Below are 6,039 nucleotides of genomic sequence, written 5' to 3' on the forward strand. Positions count from 1 at the left end.
TTTTGTGTATATACTCGGAAGGACCCCATAATATTTCATGAATTTTGGATGACTTAAACCTTGCCAACTATATTTCTTCAAGCTAATTTTTTGAAGTAATTCATTCTTAGAAAACTTTTTCTCAAAAAATCCACCACGCAATCCACCCGCCGCCGTCGTGAGCAGGTATATAGGCAGCCCGTGGCCATGTAACATCCCAAAGTTATGAAATATGTAATGAAGAATGCTATTTTGCATCATGTTTAAATTCAAATTGAAAGGTGAACTCAAAACCTCAATGAACTTTGGAAACATTTATAGTGTAACTTAAATGTCCTTAAAAAATTCAAAAACTTATGTGGGAGTTTTGTGTATATGCTCGGAAGGACCCCATAATATTTCATGAATTTTGGATGACTTAAACCTTGCCAACTATATTTCTTCAAGCTAATTTTTTGAAGTAATTCATTCTTAGAAAACTTTTTCTCAAAAAATCCACTATTATATGCTTATTCTTGAATATCCAAAAAACGCAATTTATGTGTACATTGTGTGCAAACTTTGTCATTACTTGTTTTTTTATAAAGTTTTTCTATAAGGGTAATACTAATGTCATTGGTTCATTTTTTAAAGAAAAACTTCACTTTATGTTTCTCTCTATTTTTATTTTTGTTCATTTATTCATTAAGGTGATACCATCACACATATAAGATTTAGTATAATTATGCAAACAATGCAGCGCGTATCCATCTAATGTCATTAGCCAATGTGGACTATATTCTCTGGGTTTGGGCTCCTGTGGGGTTTAACATAGTTGTATTAGACTAGATCAACGTGAACTTTGGAATTTCAGGCTTCGGCTCCAATGCGTTTTTTCGTCTTTTTGGTCCTTCAGCTCAAAATCGATATAACTATTTTCTATTGTGAGTCATTTGTTTTAATCAAAGAGTAAACCACTTGTTGGGCACAGCAAAAATAGAGTGACAGACCCATATTAGAATTTCAGGTGACTGACTGTTGACAGTTTGTTGGCCCTAAAAATATATTTGCTTTTTTCTAAAGGGTCTGTGTGCCCTAAGTATTGCACATCTAAATAAGTCAATCAAACATAAAAGAGAAATACCCGCACAAATCTTCGTGTAAAATCAATAGCATAAGACTTAGATATGCAATACTTAGGGTATCTCCAACATTGACCCGCAAATTTGCTCTGGTATCCGTCCTCAGACTGAGGGGACCAGTCCTCAGACTGAGGGGACCAGTCCGCAGACACTGACGCAGGAGCTGGCCATCCAACATTGCCGGCATATATTTCAACCATAAATTCAAGAAACAGGACGTATTCAATATAACCGGATGAGATTCATTATATTTCAGGCATACTTCAACTACAAGCAGAGCTCGTCCGACTCTGGAGGTATAATTTCGCCTCCATGGCCTCCGGCTCCCCCATATCTTCCCTATGTCCGGCTGCACCGCTCATTGGAGTGGCCATGCTTCAGCCGGAGGGGAAGAGTGGCTCCTCTGCTTTCGTGAAGCCGAGGCGGGGGTCGACGACGGTCTGTGTTGAACCGGGCAAGACACTGGTTGTGTGTGCTGGTGACGCAGTGGCGGTGGCGATCGTGGGACCCAAGCGGCGGCGGCCTCCCATGGTCTACTTTTCCTCGGTGTTACCAGCGGGCACAGACGTGTTGGCCGCCTCCACTGGCAAGACGCGCTTACGCCAATGTTTGTGGCGGATGGCACGAACGTAGGCGCGGGAGGAGCGGGATGTAGGCGCGGGAGGAGCATGATGACACGGCGGCGTCCACGGTGCCCGTGCCACCGTGCTCCACGCCGACATTGGCTACTCCTCTGCGAGCTGGGTTGGAGCCCCGAGTTGCTGCAGCAGGGGCTAGCATGGAGTTGCGGCTTGCTCCTCCACTTTCCAGCCTATAGCCTCGCCCATGGTATTGACAGCTTGGAGTGGTGAGGGGCTAGAGCAGCGAGTTGTCTAGCTTGTATCAAGCGGGCTTAGTGGGCCACCTAGTTGGCTTTTATATCGGAGAACCCTTCTTCCTGCTCGTCGGATGCCATGGAGAGTGTGTAGACTATGGTGCAAGTGTTGGGAACGTAGTAATTTCAAAAAAATTCCTACGCACACGCAAGATCATGGTGATGCATAGCAACGAGAGGGGAGAGTGTCGTCCACGTACCCTCATAGACCGAAAGCGGAAGCGTTAGAACAACGCGGTTGATGTAGTCGTACGTCTTCACGGCCCGACCAATCAAGCACCGAAACTACAGCACCTCCAAGTTCTAGCACACGTTTAGCTCGATGACGTCCCTCAAACTCCGATCCAGTCGAGTGTCGAGGAAGAGTTCCGTCAGCACGACGGCGTGGTGACGATCTCGATGTTCTACTGTCGCAGGGCTTCGCCTAAGCACCGCTACAATATTATCGAGGAGAACTATGGTGGAGGGGGGCACCGCACACGGCTAAGAGATCAAGAGATCAATTGTTGTGTCTATGGGGTGCCCCCTCCTCCGTATATAAAGGGGGGAGGAGGAGAGGGCCAGCCAAGGGGAGGAGGCGCGCCCAAGGGGGGCAATCCTACTCCAAGTAGGATCCCCCCCTTTCCTAGTCCAAGCAGGAGAGGGGAAGGAAGGGAAGGAGAAGGAGAAGGAAGGAGAGGGAGGAAAAGGAGGAAAGGGGGCCGCCCCCCTAGTCCAATTCGGTTTGGGCTAGGGGGCCACGCGCCCTGCCTCCCCTCTTCCACCACTTGGCCCATGAGGCCCATTGCTTCTTCCTCGTATTCCCATAACTCCCCGGTACCCCCGAAAATACCTGAATCACTCGAAACCTTTTCGATGTCCGAATATAGTCGTCCAATATATTGATCTTTACGTCTCGACCATTTCGAGACTCCTCGTCATGTACCCGATCTCATCCGGGACTCTGAACTACCTTCGGTACATCAAATCACATAACTCATGATATAAATCATCATCTAACTTTAAGCGTGTGGACCCTACGGGTTCGAGAACTATGTAGACATGATCGAGACACGTCTCCGGTCAATAAACAATAGTGGAACCTGGATGCTCATATTGGCTCCCACATATTCTACGAAGATCTTTATCGGTCAAACTGCATAACAACATACGTTGTTCCCTTTGTCATCGGTATGTTACTTGCCCGAGATTTGATTGTCAGTATCTCAATACCTAGCTCAATCTCGTTACTGGCAAGTCTCTTTACTCTTTATGTAATGCATCATCCCGCAACTAACTCATTAGTCACATTGATTGCAAGGCTTATAGTGATGTACATTACCGAGAGGGCCCAGAGATACCTCTCCGACAATCGGAGTGACAAATCCTAGTCTCAAAATACGCCAACTCAACATGTACCTTCGGAGACACCTATAGAGATCCTTTATAATCACCCAGTTACATTATGACGTTTGGTAGCACACAAAGTGTTCCTTCGGTAAACGGGAGTTGCATAATCTCATATTCATAGGAACATGTATAAGTCATGAAGAAAGCAATAGCAACATACTAAACGATCAAGTGCTAAGCTAACGGAATGGGTCAAGTCAATCACATCATTCTTCTAATGATGTGATCTCGTTAGTCAAATGACAACTTATGTCTATGGCTAGGAAACTTAACCATCTTTGATTCAACGAGCTAGTCAAGTAGAGGCATACTAGTGACACTCTGTTTGTCTATGTATTCACACATGTATTATGTTTCCGGTTAATACAATTCAAGCATGAATAATAAACATTTATCATGAAATAAATGATATCTTTATTATTGTCTCTAGGGCATATTTCGTTCAGTCTCCCACTTGCACTAGAGTCAATAATCTAGTTCACATCGCCATATGATTTAACACCAATATTTACATCTATATGTGATTAATACTCATAGTTCACATTGTCATGTGATCAACACCCAAAGGGTTTACTAGAGTCAATAATCTAGTTCACATCGCTATGTGATTAACACCCAAAGAGTACTAAGGTATGATCATGTTTTGCTCGTGAGAGAAGTTTAGTCAACGAGTCTGTCAGATTCAGAGCCGTATGTATTTTGCAAAATATTCTATGTCTACAATGCTCTGTACGGAGCTACTCTAGCTAATTGCTCCCACTTTCCATATGTATCCATATTGAGACTTAGAGTCATCTGGATCAGTGTCAAAACTTGTGTCGACGTAACCCTTTACGACGAACCTCTTGTCACCTCCATAATCGAGAAACATATCCTTATTCCACTAAGAATAATTTTGACCAATGTCCAGTGATCTACTCCTAGATCACTATTGTACTCCCTTGCCAAACTAGGGCAGAGTATACAATAGGTCTGGTGTTGGAAATATGCCCTAGAGGCAATAATAAAAGCATTATTATTATATTTCCTTGTTCATGATAATTGTCTTTATTCATGCTATAATTGTGTTATCTGGAAATCGTAATGCATGTGTGAATAACAGACACCAACATGTCCCTAGTGAGCCTCTAGTTGACTAGCTCGTTGATCAACAGATAGTCATGGTTTCCTGACTATGGACACTGGATGTCATTGATAACGAGATCACATCATTGGGAGAATGATGTGATGGACGAGACCCAATCCTAAACATAGCACAAGATCGTATAGTTCGTTTGCTAGAGTTTTGCAATGTCAAAGTATCTTTTCCTTAGACCATGAGATCGTGTAACTCCCGGATACCGTAGGAGTACTTTGGGTATGCCAAACGTCACAACGTAACTGGGTGACTATAAAGGTAGACTACGGGTATCTCCGAAAGTGTCTGTTGGGTGACATGGATCAAGACTGGGATTTGTCACTCCGTATGACGGAGAGGTATCACTGGGCCCACTCGGTAATGCATCATCATAATGAGCTCAGAGTGACCAAGTGTCTGGTCACGGGATCATGCATTACGGTACGAGTAAAGTGACTTGCCGGTAACGAGATTGAACGAGGTATTGGGATACCGACGATCGAATCTCGGGCAAGTAACATATCGATAGACAAAGGGAATAGCGTACGGGGTTGATAGAATCCTCGACATCATGGTTCATCCGATGAGATCATCGTGGAGCATGTGGGAGCCAACATGGGTATCCAGATCCCGCTGTTGGTTATTGACCAGAGAGTCGTCTCGGTCATGTCTGCTTGTCTCCCGAACCCGTAGGGTCTACACACTTAAGGTTCGGTTACGCTAGGGTTGTAGGGATATGTATATGCAGTAACCCGAATGTTGTTCGGAGTCCCGTATGAGATCCCGGACGTCACGAGGAGTTCCGGAATGGTCCGGAGGTAAAGATTTATATATGGGAAGTCCTGTTTCGGGCATCGGGACAAGTTTCGGGGTTATCGGTATTGTACCGGGACCACCGGAGGGGTCCCGGGGGCCCACCGGGTGGGGCCACCCATCCCCGGGGGCCACATGGGCTGTAGGGGGTGCGCCTTGGCCTGCTTGGGCCAAGGGCACCAGCCCCACAAGGCCCATGCGCCTAGGGTTTCCAAGGGGGAGGAGTCCTACTAGTGGACACAAGGACACGTTCCGCACCAGAGTGGTACGGCAACCCTGTCTTGGAAATCATGTTGTTAGACAACGGTGAACCTTCGAACTATGAAGAAGCGATGGCGGGCCCGGATTCCGACAAATGGCTAGAAGCCATGAAATCCGAGATAGGATCCATGTATGAAAACGAAGTATGGACTTTGACTGACTTGCCCGTTGAACGGCGAGCCATAGAAAATAAATGGATCTTTAAGAAGAAGACAGACGCGGATGGTAATGTGACCATCTATAAAGCTCGGCTTGTCGCTAAGGGTTATCGACAAGTTCAAGGGGTTGACTACGATGAGACTTTCTCACCGGTAGCGAAGCTGAAGTCCGTCCGAATCATGTTAGCAATTGCCGCATTCTATGATTACGAAATATGGCAAATGGACGTCAAAACGGCATTCCTTAATGGTTTCCTTAAGGAAGAATTGTATATGATGCAGCCGGAAGGTTTTGTCGATCCTAGGAATGCTGACAAAGTGTGCAAG

The sequence above is a fragment of the Triticum dicoccoides genome, chromosome 6B, assembly GCF_002162155.2.
Source record: "Triticum dicoccoides isolate Atlit2015 ecotype Zavitan chromosome 6B, WEW_v2.0, whole genome shotgun sequence".
In the NCBI taxonomy this organism is placed as follows: Eukaryota; Viridiplantae; Streptophyta; class Magnoliopsida; order Poales; family Poaceae; genus Triticum; species Triticum dicoccoides.